The sequence below is a fragment of the Rhinopithecus roxellana genome, chromosome 3 (assembly GCF_007565055.1).
Source record: "Rhinopithecus roxellana isolate Shanxi Qingling chromosome 3, ASM756505v1, whole genome shotgun sequence".
NCBI classification, from domain to species: Eukaryota; Metazoa; Chordata; class Mammalia; order Primates; family Cercopithecidae; genus Rhinopithecus; species Rhinopithecus roxellana.
Window position 1 is genome coordinate 8546245 of NC_044551.1, and position 22153 is coordinate 8568397.

Genomic DNA, 22153 nt, shown 5'->3' on the forward strand with positions numbered 1-22153 from the left:
TATTATCATGTGGTATGAGTAAAAAATGACGCTTTGTTGCTTTGAAGCCACTGAGATTCTCGAAGTGTTTGTTACCACAGCATATCCTAACCCACCAGGACTGAAAGAATCCTTGAGTCCATTCGTGCACTCTAGAGCTTTCTATGAGCCTCAGGTTATCAATTCTGAGTCTAAATCATTTCTAACATCTTTTCATTTCTGAAAATGTTTGAGTCTGCGAGACAAAACTTAAACATGCAATTTCAGGTTTTTGAATTACCTGAACTCCCACTCTGCCTGGTTCATAAGGAATGTCCATTTGGTTTAATGGAATGTCTCATTTTGGAGTCAAGCGATCAAATTCGCAATTCAAATGGAAGACTCACCTGGCTCATCTTCACAAGGCAGTGAGATATTAAGGGGTGGCCCGAGGTCTCACAGGGGATCTCCTAGTGACAGATAATGGAGGGGATCCTTTCAGCCCCAGGCCTGCTGTGGGTGCTCCCTAACTGTAGTCTCATTTGCAGTAGAAGGAAAGAGATAAATCAAGAAAACAAATAAAAGCATACTTCTGAAAGCTTCAGATGACAAAAGAAGCCAAGTTAAGAGGCAGGATGTCTGCACTTTGTTTCTATTTATGGAAGACAAAGTTTAAACAGAGCTCTCCATTCAGAATCCGTCTGGCTATTAAAATTGCCTTCCAAGTTATTATCAGCAAGGAAACGGACGGCATTTAAATCTTTCCCTGTAGTGCGTTTGTATCTGGAGATGTTTCACATGTGTTTAATTCGCTGATCAATTTTACCTTGTCAAAACAGAGAATGGTCTGTCAAAAACAGGATGAAGCTCATTAGTGAGATGCAGGAGATAGCACAATGGAGGGAGAATAAACAGACTACCCAGAAAGGAGGAAACAAGAGCCTATTCAGGAAGCAAGTGGGAATAGTAGAAAATGATACAGTAGCCAAGGCAGACCAAAGGCTAATGGACTGTACTGCTACTTACTAAGTGATACTGAACAGGGGAGAAAAATGTCCATGATTTGCCATGTGATGGTAGTTCATAGTGTGGGGCCTGATAAGTCAGCAAAGCAGATTAACGGATTTTCTCCATTCTAGATGGCATGTGATTTTCCTAGTTAAACATTTCTGAGGTCAGGTCTTATCATACTTGATGTGTAGATCTTATAAGGTAGAATTTTCCCCACTCTTCACAGATGTAATTGACGATGGGATGGTTTATGACAAAGTGTATGAGAGAGAGAGAAATATGAAAGTGAAGTTCAAATAATAATTAAGAAATCAAGATATTACATAGCACAGAAAATCCAGGCTTAAGATTTTAAATGTCATTTATTTTTGGACTGGATTACACCTTCGTGTAATTCAAAATTTAAGTTTCAAAAGAAATATGGCAAAAGTCTCCCTCCCAATCTTGTCCCCCAAATGTTCAGTTCTCCCACCTGAAAGCTATGTTACCAGTTTCTTGTATATTCTTCCAGAGATGGTTTATTTATATGTCAGTGAGGATATATATAATTCTCCCTTTACCTATTCAAATGACAGAATACTACATACACTTTTCTTTCTATACTTTGCTTTTCTTTCAGTGCAACAATATATCTTGGAGATTATTCTGCAGAACATCAAGAGTTTCCAATTCCTCTTTTACAGTCGTATAGTGTTCCATTTTATAGAACTACAAGGATTTATTTAACCTGCCTCCTTAAAATGGACATCTAGATTGTTTCTCATCTTTTGCTATTACCAACACTACATTACAGAATGACATTGTATTCATATCATTTTGTACATGTGTGAGTAGGAGAAATTTTAGAAGCGGAATTGCTGTGTCAAAAGGTATGTGCATTGGTATATTTGATAGATATTGTCTATTTGCCCTCCACAGAAACTGTACCATTTATATTCCTGTTAACAATGTATGAGAGTGTGTATTTCTTCACATCCTTTTCAATATTGTGTCATAATTTTTATCTATGAGAGTATCTATTTTTCTACATCCATTTCAGTATCGTGTGTTATCATGTTTATCTTTGACACTCTCTCAGGTAAAAAATGGAATTCCAAGGTACTTTAAAAAATTTTTTAATTGAAATATATTTACAAAGGTATATTGGTCCTAAGTGTGTAGCTCAATGTCTTCACAAATAAATGTGACCAGCACCCAGGATAAGAAACAGGACAGGACTGAGAGCCCAGTAACCTCCCTTTTATACTTCTTTCCAGTTCAGGTAGTTTTTGCTTTTCTTTCATTATGAGTGAAAGTAGCCACCTTTTAAAAATCATCTATTTTGAAATACCTGTAAATTGATTTCACAGGAGTCAAACATCTTTTCTTGTTTTTAACGGCCATTTATATTTCCTTTTCTATGAATTGTATGTTCCTATCTTTTGGGCATTCTTTGATTTTTCTCCTTAATTTGTAGAGGTTATTTTAGAGATAAGGACATTTCAGTCCTCATTAGGAAAGATCTGAGCATTATGCTAAAATTCATCGATCGTGGTTGACCCCTTAGAATGGATATTAAGCATTTGGAATTTTAGAAAGTCAGTACTGGGTAAAGCAGCTCAATGATCACTATAATCAGCCCAGACAGCCTTTCCCTGCAGTTGACCAGAGCCTATGCAGCCATTGCCACTCTCTCTTTTAACTTATAAGCTTGACCCTCTCCACCTCCATCCCCAGCCCTTCCCTCTGTCACCTCCCACCCCAAAAGCCTTGCATAAGTGGGTTCTTCTGTCAAGTGAGTGATGGCTCAAGTATCAAGCAAATATGTTTCAGGTTACCAATAGAAAACACGAACAGATTAAAGGAAAAACCCCATTAAACAGGAGTATCTGAGAAGACTCTGGGGAAACATTTGGAAAAGAGACTCTTCTAGGAGACAGTTGCCTGCTCCCAGATCACTGGTGTCTTTCCAGGCTGTCCCATCCAGCTCAGTCCCCCACATAAAACCACAGCATTCCTCCTTGCCTGGTTCAGAAAGGGCCTCCCAGGGACTGTCCTCACAGGAGGGGAGTTTCCCTTAAAAACAAAAGCAAGTAGGAGTTTTCTGCTGCATGTTTGTGGCTTTTTTCCCCCACTCCCTCCGACTGGACAGTCACCTCACGCCACATGCTTTCCAGCAAACACTCGTCACCCGATAAATCATGTGACCCCTTCTGTTTATTTAGAGGTGCTGGCTGACTGGGGCCTCTCATCCAGCCCCTGCTCTGTAACCAATTTCAGAGTGGTTTTCATCAGAAAGGGGAACTTCTGAGGACCAGATAAGGCAAACTATTCATTTGCATGGAAGAGCTCCCTAGGCCATTCCCTGGGATGCCAGGAGAATTAGGGAAACCTCAACACAGTTTATGAAGCTGCCAAAAAGCATGTGCTAGAGAACACCAGCTCCGATTAGTTCCTACACAGGATGGAGTAACTGTAGGAAGTCTTCTTTCAAATGTAATTTGAGGTTCATTTTTGACCCTCATTTAGCACTTTAGATTCTGGAATCAACAAACATTTTTGCTGAGTGCTTTGGCAAAACCTCAGGCTGAACTATTTTAACTGTTTTTTTTCTTTTCTTTTCTTTTCTTTTTTCTTTTATTAAGAGGCTACTTATAATGAGAAGAAGGTGGAGTCTGCTTTTGACCAAATGAAATGCCTGGCTCCAAGGGCAGGACAGCATATCTCAGAGTGGGCTCGGGAACTACTCAGTCAGTATGGCCATAAAGCAAGTTCTCCAGGCCCCGTCCCAGGCCTGAGGAATTAGAATCGCAAGAAGTTAGGCTCCAGAAACATGCTTTTAAACCAAAAAAGTTCTTCAGGTGAATGTTATGCTTACTGACATGTAACAGCTCTGCTTCTAAAAGCACCGTTCTGATGAACCAGAAGTGGCTCATAGCTTCTTGAGCCATGGACCATCAACTGTAACATGAAAAAGTTACCGTGTGGAGAGGAAAGAATCCTTCACCTTTGATTTGCCTTTCTAGGTCTTTCAATCTCCCTTTAATCCACTCGATGGCTAGTTTTTCAAGATAAATGGAAACTTTATTCAGTTTGTTGTTGCTTTTAAGTCCTTGGCCACTAGGAGAGTCCATGAAGGGCAGATATCTTGTGATAGAAGGAGTGAGCACTGAAAATGCGTCCGCATAACAGATTCGTGACGTGCAGATCCTGAATGGAGTAGGGTGGGTGGGGTAAGTAGAGGGAGAGAACCAAGTGTTTTTCTAGGCAGTTATTCAACCAAACCATTACTTCAAATATCCAGACGTCATTTTAAAGCCTGGTCTGACTGTTGCCTCAGGACCCAGTTTCTTAGCTTTGAGTGAATGAATTGAGGACAGAGAATCTGTTACGAGTGACAGCTGCCTATTACTAAAAGCCTTAGGAAGACCTGACAGCATCAAAACCTCTTCACCTGAGCTGATCTTGGAGGCAAGGTCACCGCAGCATTACTGCCACGCAGGAGCTTTCCTGTGGGCTCCTGAATGCAGCCCAGGACGGTGACTGAGCAGTGGCTGTGTGGTGCCCCAGGGACACTGAACACTAGGCTTTGGGGGTACAATCTTCAGCAGAGGTCCTCCACCTTGTTCACTTTTGGCACCAAAACAGTGAAGCACATTTGCACAGGGACGATGAGGGCTCAGACACTATCAGTAGGGACCAGCATGGATGGAAGACCACAGGGTGGACCACAGGAAGACCATACTGTCCTCAGTGTTCAGGACTTCAAAGATTGTATAATGGAAGCTGCTTTTAGTTAGTGAGAAACAGAATACCCAATTAGAACAGCCTTGAATATCAAGGGTTCATCGTGGTACACATCAAGAGGTTCCAGAGAGATAACCTCAGCAACATAACGCTGTCAGAAGGCCACGGCTCTTGGTGATGCTCTCTCTTCCCCTCATAACAACAAGACGGCTGCCGCTGCAGGTCCAAGCATCATGCCTCACATGGATGTGCTCAAGAGGCAGGAAAGAATGGAGTTTTGCCTCACATGCCTTTGTTTTAATTAAATAGGAAATTCCCTTCTCACACTCTCCTCCTGAGGTAGGAGATGAGGCTTGGACACTGGACCAAATTGAGGACGAGCTAAAACAAGGACAAGGCAGAAGCAGCTTTCCGTAAGACAGCCCACCAGCATGCCATCTAAGTTTACCATCACCATGGCAACAACAGGGAATTACCACTTCTTTCCATGCCAATGGCCTGATGGTCCAAAAGTTAGCACCCCTTCCCTGGAAATTTCTGCATAAACCACCCCTTAGTCTACATGTAATTAAAAGCAAGTATAAATATGACTGTAAGACTACACTGAGCTGCTACTCTGGACACACTGCCTATAGGATAACCCTGCTCTGCAGGGGCAGTCACATAGCTATGACGCCACCACTTCAACAAAGCTGTTTTCTTCTACCCTACCACCGGCTCACCCTTGACTTCTCTCCTGAGCAAAGCCAAGAACTCTTGTAGGCTAAGCTCCACTTGGGGACTCACTTGCCCTGCGTCACTCTCACCCTATGGAAGATCCCAGAAATCCACAGTCACATACCCATCCCACACTCCAGGTGAAAGGAAGGGTAGGTTTGCTGCACAGTCTCAGCTTAAACTAACCACGTTCCATTTGCCTGGGCTTGGGGAAGGACCCACCTTCCCTGAGTATGTTGCTGTCCCACAGTTGAATAAAATCAGGATTTCAGCAGCAAAACAGAAAAGTTCAATGACTTCTAAACAGGCCATGGAAGATGGACAAGAACCTGCCAAAAGGATCTAGCATTATCTTTGGTAAGGAGTTCCTTCCTAATGACCAAGAATAAATTTCCTGCTCTGGAGAAAAGGGGATGCAAAGTAAGATTTAATTTGATTTTAGAAAACTGAGAAGTGGCATTTTTCATCTGAGTGTTTTGTTTGGTTTGGTTTTCCGGGGGTAAAATTTGGTTTACATCTCAGAACTTGGGATGTCTGAGTAAACTCTTAGGCTTGTCAAGAGGTCCTGTCCCTCCAGCTCCCCAACAGGCCTTCCCTGCTCATGTTTCTCCATCAGCCCTTGTGCTGCAAGAAGTGTGGGTCTGGGTCAGACATGTGTGCATGCACTGGCATTTTCCACTGAGGGGTTTCTAGTAATTTCTTAGTGAGTTTCTGAAACCTCCAAGCTGGACTTTTTTGTTGTTCTTTTTCTTTTTTGAAGTTAATAAAGCCTGAGTAGTGAATGAGGCCATCTTTAAAGAGTCATGTGTACTCAGCAACTTTGGTGTGTTAGTTTGTCTTCCAATCTGTCTCACTCGGGGTGCTTATCTCTTAGAAAGGGAGATTATTACCACAGAGACTGGGCTGGAAACCGCTTCGCTGACAGGTTTAAGAGTCTTAGCAAAATAAACAGCCGAAAAGGCAAAACTGTGTGCAAAATGGCAGGCTTCATTCTCTCTATGTGGCTCAGCTGGGTAGAGAGGGAGCTGGAATCAAAACAAAACAGAAAGCATCTCAGCAACACTCTGAGAGTTTGCGCTTCATGTGGGAGGGCGGTGGGGTGGGGGCGAGCGTTGGCATTTCCTTCTGACCAAGTAGTTCTCTCCTTTTACAGAGACAATTGCTAAACTGGCAAGCCCGTCACCATACCTGTTGATCTGGTTTATGATTCATGCCTTAAAAAACCCTAGAGTTGTGATGGTTCCTCTTCCTGTTTTTCATACCCAGAAAGCTATGTAAGTAATGGAATTCTGCTGTTGAGTTTCTCTGGAGCTTGCTTTGCAGGACCAGCTGAAGATCCTTTTCCTTGGATTTGGCAAAATCCAAACTAGGACCAATGCATGCAAATTTGCAAGCAACTTGAGAACAAAAGAGTATCATTTATTTTTCTCTCTCTCTTCCCAGCACCTCCAGCACAGTATTGGGAAAATACTAGGCACTCCATAAATGTTAATTAAATGATCAGATGAATAAACGGATAAATTTGCTGTCTCCTTGTAACAGTACTCTAGAGTATTGGGAAGTAAAAGTGTTTCCACATATAAATTTATTCTTCTTGTTTTAATGCTGGTGGCAAAATTTCCAGCTAACTCAGAACAAAAGAGCAAATTAGAAAGCTTAACTCTTACCCCAGAATCTATTAGGAAGGAGAGAACCTATTTAGGTGGGACTTTGTTGATTGACGAGCGTTCAAGAACAATTAGAACATTTGTCAGTAATTGAGGTTTTGCTATAACTCTTCCACTTTTAAAAGTGTTTGGGAGATTCAGGTAGAACCTGCCATCTCTCCCAAAGTTTAAGAATGCAAGGCAGAACTCAAGTGACTTTTGCAATTGAGGGAATAGATGGCTCCATCTCTTTTTGGGACATCTAGAGTTTGTGTGTTTCTTTTTGACTCAGGTCAAGAAAGACCCTTTTCAAAGAGTGCATAGACCATGTAACCTTAGGAGTTTAGGGTAGGAGTTCAGCAGGAATTTGAATCCTGACTCCACATGTCACTATGCAACCTAAACGAGGGACTGTCCTTCTCTAAGTCTTCATTTCATCATCTATAAAAGGGGGCTCTAAAAGACAGTTGTGAGAATTAAATGGGATAATATGTGTAAAGCATGTAGCACAGTGCCTGGCCCTCCATAAGCTCTCATAAGGGAGCCATCTGTCATTTTTATTATTGCCATCACTATCATCATCGCCAGTTTCCTGTACCAGAACATTGTACAACAAAGAGGTTTGGATCAAGATCATTTTAAACCTCTTTTCTGAGAGCATGGATCCTGAATCCATGAAAATGTATTTAACTTGGTCATGAACCTCAATTTGCTTGGTTACTGTACATGTGGGCTGAGGTTAAGTCAGTCCAGGATAGATTCCCAGAAAGCAGATGCACAGCCCAGCATGGACACTGTCTGGCCTCAGCAGCAATGACATACTAAATGACAATGCTCCTCCACCTATTAATTTTGTTTTCAAAGGGGCAAATTAGAGAACATCTGATTACAGTCACACTGCTTACTTTTTTTTTTTTTTTTTTTTTTGAAACAGAGTCTTACTCTGTCACCCAGGCTGGAGTGCAGTGGCATGAACTAGGCTCACTGCAAGCTCCACCTCCCGGGTTCATGCCATTCTCCCGCCTCAGCCTCCAGAGTAGCTGGGACTACAGGTGCCCTCCATCATGCCTGGTTAATTTATTTTTGTATTTTTAGTAGAGACGGGGTTTCACCGTGGTCTCAATCTCCTGACCTCGTGATCTGCCCGCCTCAGCCTCCCAAAGTGCTGGAATTACAAGAGTGAGTCACCATGCTCGGCCACACACTGCTTACTTTTTAACTACCAGTCCCACCCATTTCTACCAAAAAATAAAAAAATACAATGAAAGCCAATAAAAGACATTATGTTTAAAGATGGCTTTTGCTGGAAACCACCAACCCAGCATTGGAGAAGTAGCTGAGCCAGAGGAGAGACCCTGTAGCCTAACTGATGTAGATTCAGACACCAGCTTGGCATCTTCTGGTCCTGTGAGCTGGTGCAAGTCACTTGACTTTTCGATGCCTCCATTTCCTTATTTGTAGAATGGAGATAATAATGCTTATGTGACATCTCTAAGGGTTAGAGATGGTACATATAAAGCATTCCTAATAAAGAGATTAGGTGCTCAATAAAAGTGGTAGCTGGTTCCAGGATTCTGGTTATTATTCAGTCCCTGGTTGTTATTAAATCCAAGACTTAGGGAAAATGGCTCCTGGAAGCATATTAATAATGATGCTCAAATCTACTTATGGTAAGCCAGGCAATCCTCTACACCCTTTACATATATTAACTGGTTAAATTCTCTCAACAATCCTATGAGGCAGGTAATATTATTACCCCATTTTACAGATAAGGGAAATAAGGCACAGAAAGTCCAAATACCTTATCCAAGACCCCAAAACTGGTATCAAACAATAGCAGGTATCATCTCAGGCAGTGTGATGCCAGAGTTCCTGCTCTTGGCCACTCCTCCAGGCTACCTCTCTTAGGTGACCCAGAAAGTGATGGGGTAGAGGACAAGCCTGCATCTTCCCCTCCACTTGGTCTGTTGAATGGCCTAGAGGCAGAGACATTCCCCTAGCATGTCTTAAACAAGGTCAGGGGAAGAGTCACACCCTCCCATAGGAATTTTCCAACTTCCCACTAGACCTACTGGGACTAAATCTAAGAAAAATGGATAATATATCAATAGCAACTTAAAAAAAAATTTTGGAAGGAAAACTCCCTGGCAGAAGTCCAGACTTCTGAGATAAGAGACCCCAGTCTTATTTTGGGCCATGTGGCTTAATGAAGAGCCTCCTAACTTTAAAGTCAAATGAACTCATAATCATATGTTATTCCTGATATTTTTTGGCCATGAGACCTCCCTCACCCTTAGTCTCCTCAGCTGTGAAAAGAGTTTAATAAAACTTACACTATGGAGTTGCTCTGGGAATTAAATGAGATAATACACTGAAACTCCCTGCACAATACCAGAAATTTAGTTGGCTCTCAGTGAAGGAGCATCATACACTCTAATATGGTTTGGCTGTGTCCCCACCCAAATCTCATCTTGAGTTGTAGTTCCCATAATCATAATCCCCATGTGTCATGGGAGGGATCCAGTGGGATCATAAGGGTGGTTACCCTCATGCTGTTCTTGTGATACTGAATGAGTGTCTCATGAGATCTGATGGTTTTATAAGTGGCTTTCCCCTCTTTTGCTCAGCACTTCTCCTTGCTGCCACCATGTGAAGAAGAACATATTTGTTTCCCCTCCCTCCATGACTGTAAGTTTCCCGAGGCTTCCCCAACCATGCTGAACTGTGAGTCAATTAAATCTCTTTCCTTTATAAATTACCCAGTCTCGGGTAAGTCTTTATAAGCAGTGTGAGAATGGACTAATACACTCCCCCATTTCAGCCACCTTGCATGATGACTTTCAGAGCAATGATTCTCTTAAGAAGCAATTGAGATTTTTGAACTACTCCACCTATCTCTGAAATTGGGACCCATCAATTCAGAGACTAGACATTCTGCTGTATGACCACAGCCTTAAACTTTGTCCTGGCCCTTCTGGCTTCTACCACCTCTAACACCTACTGTCAGCCTGATCTCTGCCACGCCTGGCATCCATTGACTCCTCTAACAGTGCTCTACTTCTTTCAGGGGCAGTGGAGAAGAAGGGTCTATGGCAGGGAAACCCTTCTGAACATAGAACTTGGAGACTGGCCAGGGCTTAAGTTCTGCATCTACTACTGACCTAGGAAGGTAACCGTCTCTTTGCCATTTGGGACTGAATTCCTTTATCTGTAAAATGGGAAGGGGAAAGTATTAGACTGGTTATCACTGAAGCCATGCCTAGGTCCTCTTCAGACTAGTAACTTCTTCCCTATTTAGGTCCCTAGCACCCCAAATTCACTGACTGGGAAGCTTCATGGCTTTATAGCCTAGTGTTACTGGGTTTTCTGGAGAATGAAGGAGAAAGAGAGATGCAAAACAGCATTGCAAGATGAATATCCCAGGCTTCTGTGAACTCGCTAATAAAATAAAATCATGAATCAGTCTCTCTCACCCACTCCCCCAAAAAAAGAACAAATTTCTTTTGAACTTTCTGCAGTGGCAAAGAAAAGCCTTTACCTTCAGAGCCAAGGCTATTTGTATACTGTCCCAGTGTCTTTTCACCCAGAGCTCATCGCACAGACAATAGCAAAGGCAAGCGAAAAGACAAGCTATTGTTTTGTTGTATTCATATCCTGATGTAGGAAACAGCATGAAGATACCGTCAAGGAAATTCAGTAAGTCTCGGCTCTAGGGTATGTATACAGTTTTGGTGCCAAAGGCAGCAGGGCCAGATGTTGGAGGACATGGTCTCCCTGAAAGAACAAAAGAGAAGTATATTGGGATTCTACAAGGGAGGAGAAAAGCCAGGAGTAATCACGCAGGTACCCACCAAGTAAGCTCTTGCAGAGGCCTGGTGGCAGCCTTCTCTCTGGGTGTCAATCCAGATACTGCTGCCTGACAGCTATAAGATCTTGGACACGACTGTAATCTCTCTGTTCCTCAGTTTCTTCATGAAATGAGACTAATAACAATGCCTAGTTCACAAGGCTTCAGTGGGAATTAGCAACTTAGTATATATAAATCACGTAGAACAGTGCCAGATATACACCAAGCACTCATTGTTAGTGAAAGTTCTCATTACATATATATGTATATATATATGCATATATATATATATGTCTAAGAAGTTCTGTGATGCCAGAGCTATAATTATAAACCTTTACTTCCATTTTAGGGAGACTGAGGTTCAGTTGAATTATTGTTGGCTCTGATACTGGACAAACTTGGATTCTGTTACTTACCAGCCCTGATCCAGGCATGGCTGCATCAACAGTGGGGTCAAAGTGGCTCAAGACTTAGGATTGCTCAGAAATATGGTGCTGCTCCAGGGAACCTGGGATGCTGTATTGTCTAGACTTGTGGGACCCCCTTTAAGCCTCTTTCTTCCATAATCATAGTCATCTTCACCATCATAAGCTATCATTCTCATTATCATCATCATTATTGTAATCAGCTAGTTAGCCTCTTTCACTTACCTTAATGTTGTGTGGATTCATTTATGTTGTATTTTATATATAATACATGTTGGATTATAGTTTGTATCAATACTTCATTCCTCTTCATGACTGAATACTATTCCATTGTATATACATACCACATTTTATGAATCCATTCACTCACTGATGGACAACTGGGCCGTTTCCACTTTTTGGCTACTGTGAACAGTGCTGTTATGAATATTGATGTACAGATTTTTATTTAAATATGTTTTCAATTCTTTTAGGCATATACCTAGGAGTGGAATTTCAGGGTCATATGGTAATTCAAAGTTCAGCATTTTGAGGAACCATAAAACTGTTTTCCATAGTAACGGTACTATTTTACATTCAGCAGGACTTTGATGTTAAAAGAAGTAGTCCTGGTGGTTAGAATTTTCTCCTTCCTGACTCAGTGGCGTGGAGGAACTGCCCAGTGGATGGGAGGGACAGTAAGTGGGGGCCTGGACCTCTCTGCTGCCTCATTAATCCTTAGTTGTAGGAAGGCATGAACTGGGCTCTTTGCAAAGCACATTTTACTAAAACAGTGGGGAAGCAGGAGGGGGATGGGAGAGAAGTGGACAGAAGACTCTGAACGTGACCAAGTCTAAGCAAGAGGTCATTATATAGACCATTATGTGTAGACGGTTTTGAATCCTAATCACTTTATTCGAAGAGAACCTTGGTATTCTTGTGCATTTATTTATGGTAGTAATTGCCCACAATCTCGAGGTCTCCAAGATATTTGGTGTCCGATGTCCTATAGCAACTTGAAGGGGAGCATGTGTCAGAACCCCCTTAGAGGAGCAGGGGCAGATCAGGTTTTCCAGGAGCACTTGCCATAGAAGCCAACAGGCTGGGCAAGGAAGTTACTGGAGTGTCCGGAAGAGCAGGACATTGAGGGAAAGCACAGAGGGTTGGAGCCAGGGAAGCTCTGCCATTAGATGGGGAGAGGCAGAGTGCAAGCAGGAGATAGAGCAAGTCATTAGGAGTCAGAGGCCAGGTCTGCAATCCTATAAGGCAAAGACAATGGGGTTCCACAAGAGGCATTGACCATGGATGGGACTGGGTGGCCAGGGCTCATTATTCTCAGGGGTTGTCCCATTAGCTGTGAGGACAGTCAGAGTGGAAGAAGCAGAGTCTGGGCAGGCAAAGAACAGCCTTTCTCAATAGGTTTCTGAGACAGCTTATTAAATGTGTGTTCAGGGGATTTTTAAACTTCACCCAGATATTTTTAAAAAATATTGATAACAAGAATATATTATAAAACCTGAACCCTGTAAAATGCAAAGTGTTCCTCCTTTGAAAATAGTCACCACAGTTCATGTTCTGTTCTGTTCTGTTCTTTTTTAAATATATAATTTCAACTTTTATTTTAGATTCAGGGGTACATGTGCAGATTTGTTACATGGGTATATTGTGTGATATACATGTGATGCTGAGCTCTGAGGTAAAATGATCCTGTTACCCAGGCAGTGAGCATAGTAGCCAATAGTTAGTTTTTCAACCCTTGCTTCCCTCTAGTATCTCCCAGTGTCTATTGTTGCCATCTTTATGTCTTTGTGTACCTAATATGTAGCTCCCACTTATAAGTGAGAACATGTACTATTTGGTTTTCTGCTCCTGCATTAATTTGCTTAGAATAATAGCTTCCAGCTGCATCCATGTTGCTGCAAAGGACATGATTTTCTTCTTTTTCATTGCTGCATAGTATTCCATGGTGTTTATATACCAGTCTTATATCGACAGACACCTAGGCCGATTCAGTGTCTTTGCTATTGTGAATAATGCTGTGAAGCACATAAAAATGAATGTGTCTTTTTGGTAGAACGATTTCATTTCATTTGGATATATACCCGTAATGGGATTGCTGCTGGATCGAATGGTAGTTTTGCTTTCTTTGAGAAATTTCCAAACTACTTTCCACAGTGGCTGAATTAATTTACATTCCCACCAGCAATGTATTTGTGTTCCCTTTTCTCCACAGCCTTGCCAGCATCTGTTTTTTTGTTTTTGTTTTTGTTTTTGACTTTTTAATGACAGCCATTCTGAGTGGCGTGAGATGTCATCGTGGTTTTGATTTGCATTTCTATGATAATTAGCAATGCTGAGCATCTTTTCACATTTGTTGGCTGCTTGCATGTCTTCTTTTAAGAAGTGTCTGTTCATGTCTTCTGCCCACTTTTTAACAGGGTTGTTTGTGTTTTGCTTGCATAGCTGCCTTCCATGTTCTTTTCTATGTTATCTAGAACTATAATAAAAGTAACTGCCCAGCACTTTGGGAGGCTGAGGCAGGCGAATCACTTGAGGTCAGGAGTTCAAGAGTAGCCTGGCCAATATGGTAAAACCCTGTCTCTATTAAAAATACAAAAATTAGCCGAGTGTGGTGGTGCACACCTGGATTCCCAGCTAGTCAGGAGGCTGAGGCAGGAGAATTACTTGAACCCCCAAGGTGGAGGTTGCAGTGAGCCCAGATCGCACCACTGTACTCCAGCCTGGGAGACAGAGTGAGACTGCGTCCCCCCACCCTCCAAAAAAAAAAAAAATGGGTCTGAGACAGGGTACCCAATCTATTTCTAAGAAGATGCTACTTCTCATTTTCTGGAAACACTGTAGCAGAGAGGAAGGGACAATGAAGTTCCATAGTGAGTGGGTAGATATAAAAACCCCAAGATGCTCATTTCAGACCCAAAGTGACTACTGCTTGCTGCCCTCACCTTTCTCTGCTGGTAACACTACCAGCCCCTCCAAGATGTGGGTGATCTCATGAGTGTTTGGAAGAATCCCAGGACCAGGCTGGGGGATCGTCAAAGCTGACTGGATCAGTCCTGGTAGATCAGGTAGCCTTACTGAGTAAGGCTAATGCCGGGTCTCCAAACTGAACATCAGGGGTCCTTCCCACAATATCTTTCTTTCTCTAGGTCAAGAAATGATTCTGTCCCTGGAAACAAGAGCAATGTTTATAGAAGAGTCAACTCAGAGACCTTGTGCCGGTCCAAGAGGACTATCTCATCCTGCTCCCCTGCAGGCACTAAATGAGACAAAATTCCTTCTGGAGTTCAAGTCCAGAAGGCTGACTATGCTGTTAATGGCGGTATACTGAGTTAAGAGAAGTCGGGGAGATGGGAATCTTGGGTTCACGATTCTGCCTGGAGGGAAGAATTGTGGTCTCCTCCGTCCCGTCGGTAGGGGTCCGGGCTGATGATAGCGCCTCCTGGTGCAGAGTATACAAACAGCTGAAGATCTGCCTAGATCCCGTACCCCTCTATTTTTTCCTTGTGGGAACTCTGTATAACTTGGAAAGAGCGAGGACATCCTGGCTCGCAGCTGGCCAGCTCCACCTGCGACCTGGACACCCCCGCCCCTCCCTGCGGAGCCCGGCGAGTTCACAGGGCTGCCTCCGCTTCTCCCAGCGTGTCTGCTCTCCTGGCCTGGCCTCCAGACCTTTTCTCCACGGGCAGCGATTTCCAAGGCTCTCTCAAGACTCCAAATCACGTTGTTTGGGAGTGAAAAAGTGAAAGCACACATCGTGTCATTAGAGCAGCAGGGACCAGCTGCTGGGTCAACACTTCCGAAAACAGCGCTTCCTGGGGAGCGACCGGGGCATCTCAGAATCTACGGTTTGACCTCCTGCCAATTCTCATGGTGTCTTTATACATTTTAACACAAAAATAAGATGTTTTCACTTGAGAGCGAGAGGGAAATGAACTGTTAAGGTGTTCTGTCGCCAGAGAAGTGAAGTTGGGGGGTAAATTTTAGGAACTCCCGACCCCCTACCGAGGGAGGATGAGAACTCTGCGCCTGAAACGCGAGCGAAATCCCCGCGCGCTTCCCGGGGTGACGCACATGTCTGTGTTTCTTTTTGCTTTTGACCAAAAGTCGTAGGAAGGGGCCTCCTCAGGGGACAGTCGGGGGCGCTGTGCCAATCGTTCCTGTCCCCCGACCCAAGTCAACCGCAGGCCCAGGCCAAGGCCGCCCCGGCCGGAAGGGCCAGCTGGTGGGGGCCGTGGGGGGCTTGGGACGGCGGGTCCGCCTACCCCGCCTTCCTGAAGTGGAGAGTTTCGGCCCCAGCCTAGCTGGCGTGGACTCTGCCTGAACCACGCCTGGGATGCTTTTGCCAAAGGAAACTTGGGGGGTGGGGGGCGGGGCGGGCGACGATACCCCTGCCCGCCCCCCCCGCCCCCCGCCCCCCGCCCCCCGCCCCCCGCCCCTGTCCTCCTCGGCCGGGAGCCGCGCTGGGCCGGGGTCAGCTGGCTGCCTTTGTGGCCGCTTCCCAGGAAGGAAGAAGCGTTGTCTGCAGATCAGTTGATCCGCGGGCTTTCCTGTGCCGGAGCGCCGCCGTTTTCCGGGGACTGCTGCCACCCCCGTGATTCCCAGCCGGGGTTGCCGGCGGTGCGTGAGAGCCGGATAAATAGGCCATTGTGAGGCCGCTCAGTTCCAGGTTTCTTATCACAGTATCCACCAGTGAGAAGCAGATTCCGCCCCTGATGGAGCTCATCCCAGCTTCTCTTTTCTTTCTCTGCACAGTTACAGCCATTTCTATTTTTTGCAGTTGTAAAGGGAATATTCAGAAAGTAATTTATTGTGTACCACAGGGACTTAGGGGGGCGTGTCTGCAGACCGTGTTCCCACCGGGGTTGGGGTTCGCAACCTTGAATTTAGCTCCGTGGGCTTTGGTGTGTGAGGTTTCTACCCGCCCACCGCCCAAGGCAGGCACGTCCTTAAACACCAGCTGCAAGTATCAGGAGGGCAAGTTCGTAGGTCTCTAGATCCAGTGGTTTGGCCTTTTGGTGTTTGTTTTGTTTTGTGATAGCCTTGATCTGCTTTATGGACACTGAACATTTGAAGGTCGGGGAACACGAGTGAAAACAGGTCAAATGAGGGAGTCTCTGAGGAAGACTGGTGGTTTGGGAAGAGCTGATGCTGATGGTGTTGAGTGTTGGTTTTGTTTTTGTTTTCCTGCTGCAGCAGTCGCAGGGCTGTGGAGGGGCTGGGGTTTCCTGGTGTTTGACTTAGTGGATAGTCATTGCTAGGCAGAGCTAGGTTTATGAACCTGTGACCTGTGTTCAGAAGCCGACTAGTTGGATGTTCTACTGACACCATCTTGACATGCTTAATAATTTTTGAAAAGGACTCTACATTTTCATTTTGAACTGCGCCCGGCAAATTATGTAGCCAGGGCTGTTAGCAGGCTCTCAAATTCATTTGAATAAGCTTGAATAACGGTTTGAGTAAGTTCCCATTTGAGATAAGGGCCTGCGGTTAGTTGATAAGCTGCTGAAGGTGATTCTCTTAGTTTTCAGAATATCTACTGTGGCTGTGCTGACGGATTAGAGCAGGTTCCACAAACTAAACCGGGCTGCCTGGCATCGTGGGCATCTGCAGGGAGCGGCACCAGCCCCCTGCCAGATCAGAAGAGTGCAGCCAGGCAAGATTAGCTTCGTTCTGCCTGCTCAGACTTCATCCTTGAGAAAGCATAGAATGTGCACCCCTCAAAGACCTAGCGATTTCCTTAATAAGATGCTTATTTGTGCTGTCGTTGCTTCTCTTTTCTTTTCCACTCTGAAATGCCTGGCTTCCAGGGTTGAAAGTGGATTCATCCTGTCGAAAATATTCTATCGTTTTGGGGCACTGTGTTAATACTTCCAGCACCTGCTGGGGACTGAGTGTTTGCATCCTCCCGAGATTCAGATATTGAAGATCTAACCTTCAATGTGATGGAATTTGGAGTGGGATCTTTGGGGAGTTATTAGATTTAGATGGTGGCATGAGGGTGGTGCTCCGTGATGGGATTAGTCTCTATAAGAAGAGAAATGGAAACTAGAGCCTTTTCTCCCTTCACTTGTATGAGGACCCAGCAAGAAGGTCGCTATTTGCAAGCCAGGATGAAGGCCTTCATCAAGAACAGAATCTGCTGACACCTTGCTCTTGGACTTCCCAGCCTGCAGAACTGTAAGAAATAAAGGTCTGTTGTTGAAACCATCCAGCCTACGATATTCTGTTATAGCAGCCTGAGCTGACTAAGACAACCCCTAAACAACTCTTGAGAAATTACTCTAAATCAGGGACTTTGCATTTCTCAGAGACAGGGGAAGGGAAGTTGGCAATAGTTCATAATAAATAAGGAAAATGCTATCTTTTTAGAAATAGTTTGTATAAGAAACAATTATTTTGGTTTAATGCAAAAAATATTCCCTTCAAATGAGTATGTGTTTACTTTCTTACTCCTTCACTCATTAATTTCTGGCTTCACTTTTCATTTACTCAACAACATTCATATAGGACAGGTAATAGAGGAGACGTTGTGACATTACAATAAAAGAGAGAATTCCCTGCCCTGGAGAGTCTTTGGAATAGTGGAGGTGTAAAGAAATAAAGAATACAATGTAATGTTACACGTGCTGAAATAGATATCTATCAGGATATTTTAGGGCCACAAAAGGGTTATTTGAATCACTTCCATTTGCTCATCATTAATGAATTCCCTAGGTTATTTTTTATGAGCCTTATTATTATTATTATTAAGGTGTTTTGGAGACAGAGTTTCACTCTGTGGAGCTGGAGTGCAGTGGTATGATCTTGGGTCACTGTGACCTCCGCCTTCTGGGTTTAAGCGATTCTCTTGCTCAGCCTCTCAAGTAGGTGGGACTACAGGTATGCAACACCATGCCCAGCTAGTTTGTGTATTTTTAGTAAAGATGAGGTTTTGCCGTGTTGGCCAGACTGGTCTCAAACTCATAGCCTCAAGTGATCTACTCACCTCGGCCTCCTAAAGTGCTGGGATTACAGGCATGAGCCACCATGCTTGGCTGGACTATTATTAATATTATGTGTAATGTTATCTATTACTTAACAGAAAATATAATAATATAGTATTAATATTAATAATATTTGTTAATTTTAATTATTAATTAAAATATTTGATTTTAATATGAATTAAAGTGCTATTTATTAATATCTATTAATAGTACTTATTATTGGTAATAGCTAGCATTCATACAGCAATTGACATGTTCACTGTGCTAAGCAGTGTACATGCATTTTCTCAGTTTACGCTCATGATTAATTAGGTCCATTTAGAAAGTCTATTGTATACAAGAAACTGAAACTGGGACATTAAATAAATGGCTCAAGGCCACATAGTACCTAGTGTAGAGTCAGAATTTTATCCAGCTGGTCTCTTCCAAAGTTTGCCCTCTCCAGGCTATACTGTTTCCAGCAACACAGCTGCAGCACCATATGAAATCAAGGTTTGTACAAAGTATCAGAAAAATGCCATCTACAATTTCACATGATCGTTGCCCTTTGCACAAAGTGCACTAAGACTGATACCTCCAAAAGAGGGAAGTTTGCTCCCTCCTCACTAGAAGCTTCATGTTTTTGCATCAACAGGTTGCGGATGCCAGTACCACACATGGTTCTCAGAGGATGCAAGTAAATTTCTAGAATGTGGGGTAGGACGCAGAACAGTGTTCCATGGCTTCTCAGAGGAGATTTTTATGGCCATGCCATTGCTTCCAGGTAACTGGTAAATTCTACTCCCTGTGGAAGATTCTGTATCTCCATGTCTACTTCTTAGGAGGCAGATTTAGTCTGCCTACGAAGTCCTGCCACATCACAAGGCAGGAAACCAGCATTTATTTATTTATTTATTTATTTATTTATTTATTTATTTATTTATTTTGAGATGGAGTCTCGCTCTGTCGCCCAGGCTGGAGTGCAGAGGTGCAATCTCTGCTCACTGCAACCTCCGCCTCCCGGGTTCAAGCGATTCTCCTGCCTCAGCCTCCCGAGTAGCTGGGACTACAGGCACGTGCAGCCACTCCTGGCTAATTTTTTGTATTTTTAGTAGAGCTGGGGTTTCACCGTGTTAGCCAGGATGGTCTCTATCTCCTGACCTCATGATCCGCCCACCTATTCCCAGGAACCCCTCTAGGCTGGTTGGCACTTGTGGCCCCAAGTAATAAAGATCACATGAGTTTGAGCTTTTGGAGAATTTCCTTGAGTCTTAACACACTTACACACAAAGTTGCAATAAGAAGAGGATGGCAGAGGGCGGGTATGGGGGCAGAACAAAGTTCTTCAAGTAGCCGGGGATAAGATCACAGAACATCAGAATCAGTGTCAGAAATAGAATTCAGGTCTTCTGATGTGTTCTGTAGCACGTTCCCTTCTGCAAGGAGTAACCTCCTTGGAACCTGAAACAGGGTTGGCTTAGAGCAGAAGCAAAGCAAACCCTGGCTTTTTTCTTAAGGGAGATTTTTTTCCCTTTTTTCTATTTTGGAATCTAAAGATAGATAGATTCCTTGGCTGGGCGCTAAATGCTTTCATTAGGGAGAGGCCCTATGTGGCTAAATTCAGTTCCTCCCACCTTGAGATAGTCCCTTTGCTCTGACCTTGACCTGAAGGTTTAGCAAAGCTGTGAAACGGAAAGCAAGTCTGGAAAAGACCAAGCAAAGAAAGAATGGAAAGAAAAGACTCATTCAGGGTGACATTGTGGGGCAAAAGGTGTCCGATTACCAGGCTTTCTATTGCTGCTTGGGTCCCAGCACACGGAAGAGCCACCTAGGTTGGCCTTCTAAAAATTCATCTTATTATTATTTAAGTAGAAAACATAACCAGTGATACCACTGGAATCTGATAAGGGTTTTCATACTACATGGCTAATAAATATTAACCCTAGTTGTAGATAAAAGATGACAGATTTAGAGAGCTCAGAAACAAGGTAACATGTAAATAAAACCTCTACTTGTATAACTTTTTGGAAGCAATGTGGTAGCTTTCTGCTGTCTGGCCTGGAATCACTAGGTCACCAAGGAAACTGTGTAGATGGGTGTCTTTGCTCCTTTATTCATCATTGTTAGTCAGTGAAAAACTGTGGTACTTACTCTGTGCTGTGGATAAATAAGATACAAGCTCATCTGTCCTCGGAGAGCTTATGATGTTGAAGGAAGATCAAAAGGAAAAAGTGTATGAACTTGAGACTCAGGCATGGCAGGGGCGGTATGAGGGACTGATGGGGCTGGGACCATAGGCAGCTGTCTGCCTGGGTTGCTTTGCTTTGGGGGAAAAGAGTTAGTGAAGGGGAGGTTTGTGCTTAGCACTCAGATGGAGCTCAGGGTGAGGGAGGGACAAAGAGGTCAAACTGGTGCAGACTGGCAGAATATGCCATCCCAAAATATGCTACTTTGACATAGGGCTTACATCAAGTGAAAGGCACTTGAAAAACAGCAGAGGCAAGATGAACATTCTAATCTTCCCCTTTTCTTCCTGAAAACAGGAGATAAAACCTCCCGTGAAAAAGATTCCCTCCCTGTGCCAGGAGAAAATAAACATTCTTTGATGGGGAGTCATAGCCAAGAGAATTTTGTACAAACCAACCTTGTTAAGATAATTCATATCTTCCTTTAGCTTCTACACATAATTAAGTTACTTTTACATGATTGCCTTCCTTTGTTTGACCTAATACATGCAGGTTTTGCTAATTCTGTGGGTCTTTATTTTCTTATGAGGGCTCTTGTATCATGCAAAACTGAGGGGAAATTTGCATGCTTTTGTCCTGTTCATCTGTCCTCTGTCAATTTAATTATCAGGCCTAGCTTGAACCCTAAGTGGGTGGAGGTAAAGCTTTGCCTCACCTCCATGGCAACTGTTCTCAAGGCCCTCCCCAAGGGTTAGGGATGCATCCTATGGAGAGAGCTGGAGAGCTTCCGGAAGTGTGGATGGGATTCCCCTGCATTTCTGCTTAAGTCATGAAAGGCACTGCCTCAGTGCGAGCTGCAAGACAGCCGCTCCTGCATCACTAGCTAGGGTCACAGCTGGGAAGGCCCTCACCTCCCTATTATCCCCTGGGTGATGGCCCTCATGGCATGGGCCTCAGCATTGTTTGGGGGACTACGTTCAGAAAAGCCCACCTTTTCTAGAACAGTGAGCCCATGGGAGATACATCTAGAACTCCGTGGGTTTAAAGTTGAGAGTGGTGAAAGAGGTGTGTTTGATGGGTGGGCAACTTTTGGCACCATTATGGGCTAGAAATCTACCACCATGAGACACCCGGACATTACATAGTTTACCTAATGAGCCCAGTGATGTACAAGAGTCCTGAAAGTTGTTGACAGAGAAGATTCTAATTCGAGATAATTATAATGTGTGATACCTAGGTGAGCTGTCATTTTGCTTACCAGTCATTGCTGAATGATTGACTTCTCTGCCTTGACTAGATGCTGAATCGCTCCCATAACTGAACTCAACACAGACATACTCCCCTCCCACCCCATCACCCCTGTGCTTGGGCCTCAATTAAGTTGTGTTTGTATAAAAATTTAAAAATTGTATCACAGTTACATAATAACAGATGTTATTATGAAGCATCTACTAACATCACACTGAACACTGATGTTCAGTAGACACCATTTGAAAGTGTTAGCCTAGTATTTTACATGTTATACCTAAACTATGACCAGGGAAAGGACCGTACACTGTTTTTATGTACCAGAACTTCAACTGAATAGAATACAAAATAGGTACTTATAAGTAACTTACTGAGGAATTAACTCTGAGAGTAATTAGTGCAACTTCAAACCCCTTAACTTGGACAA

General features: G+C 43.5%; 2 long non-coding RNA genes across 3 annotated transcripts in view; both read left to right on the forward strand.

Annotated features, from left to right (window-relative positions):
* LOC115896557 overlaps window positions 1-22153 on the forward strand; it is a 248835-nt gene that overhangs the window by 207143 nt on the left and 19539 nt on the right. The window lies entirely within an intron of this gene.
* LOC115896556 lies at window positions 1505-15673 on the forward strand. Its single transcript, XR_004056476.1, has 6 exons — window positions 1505-1838; window positions 3594-5769; window positions 6566-6686; window positions 9686-9746; window positions 10126-10227; window positions 14477-15673. It is a non-coding gene; the product is annotated as an uncharacterized LOC115896556 (long non-coding RNA).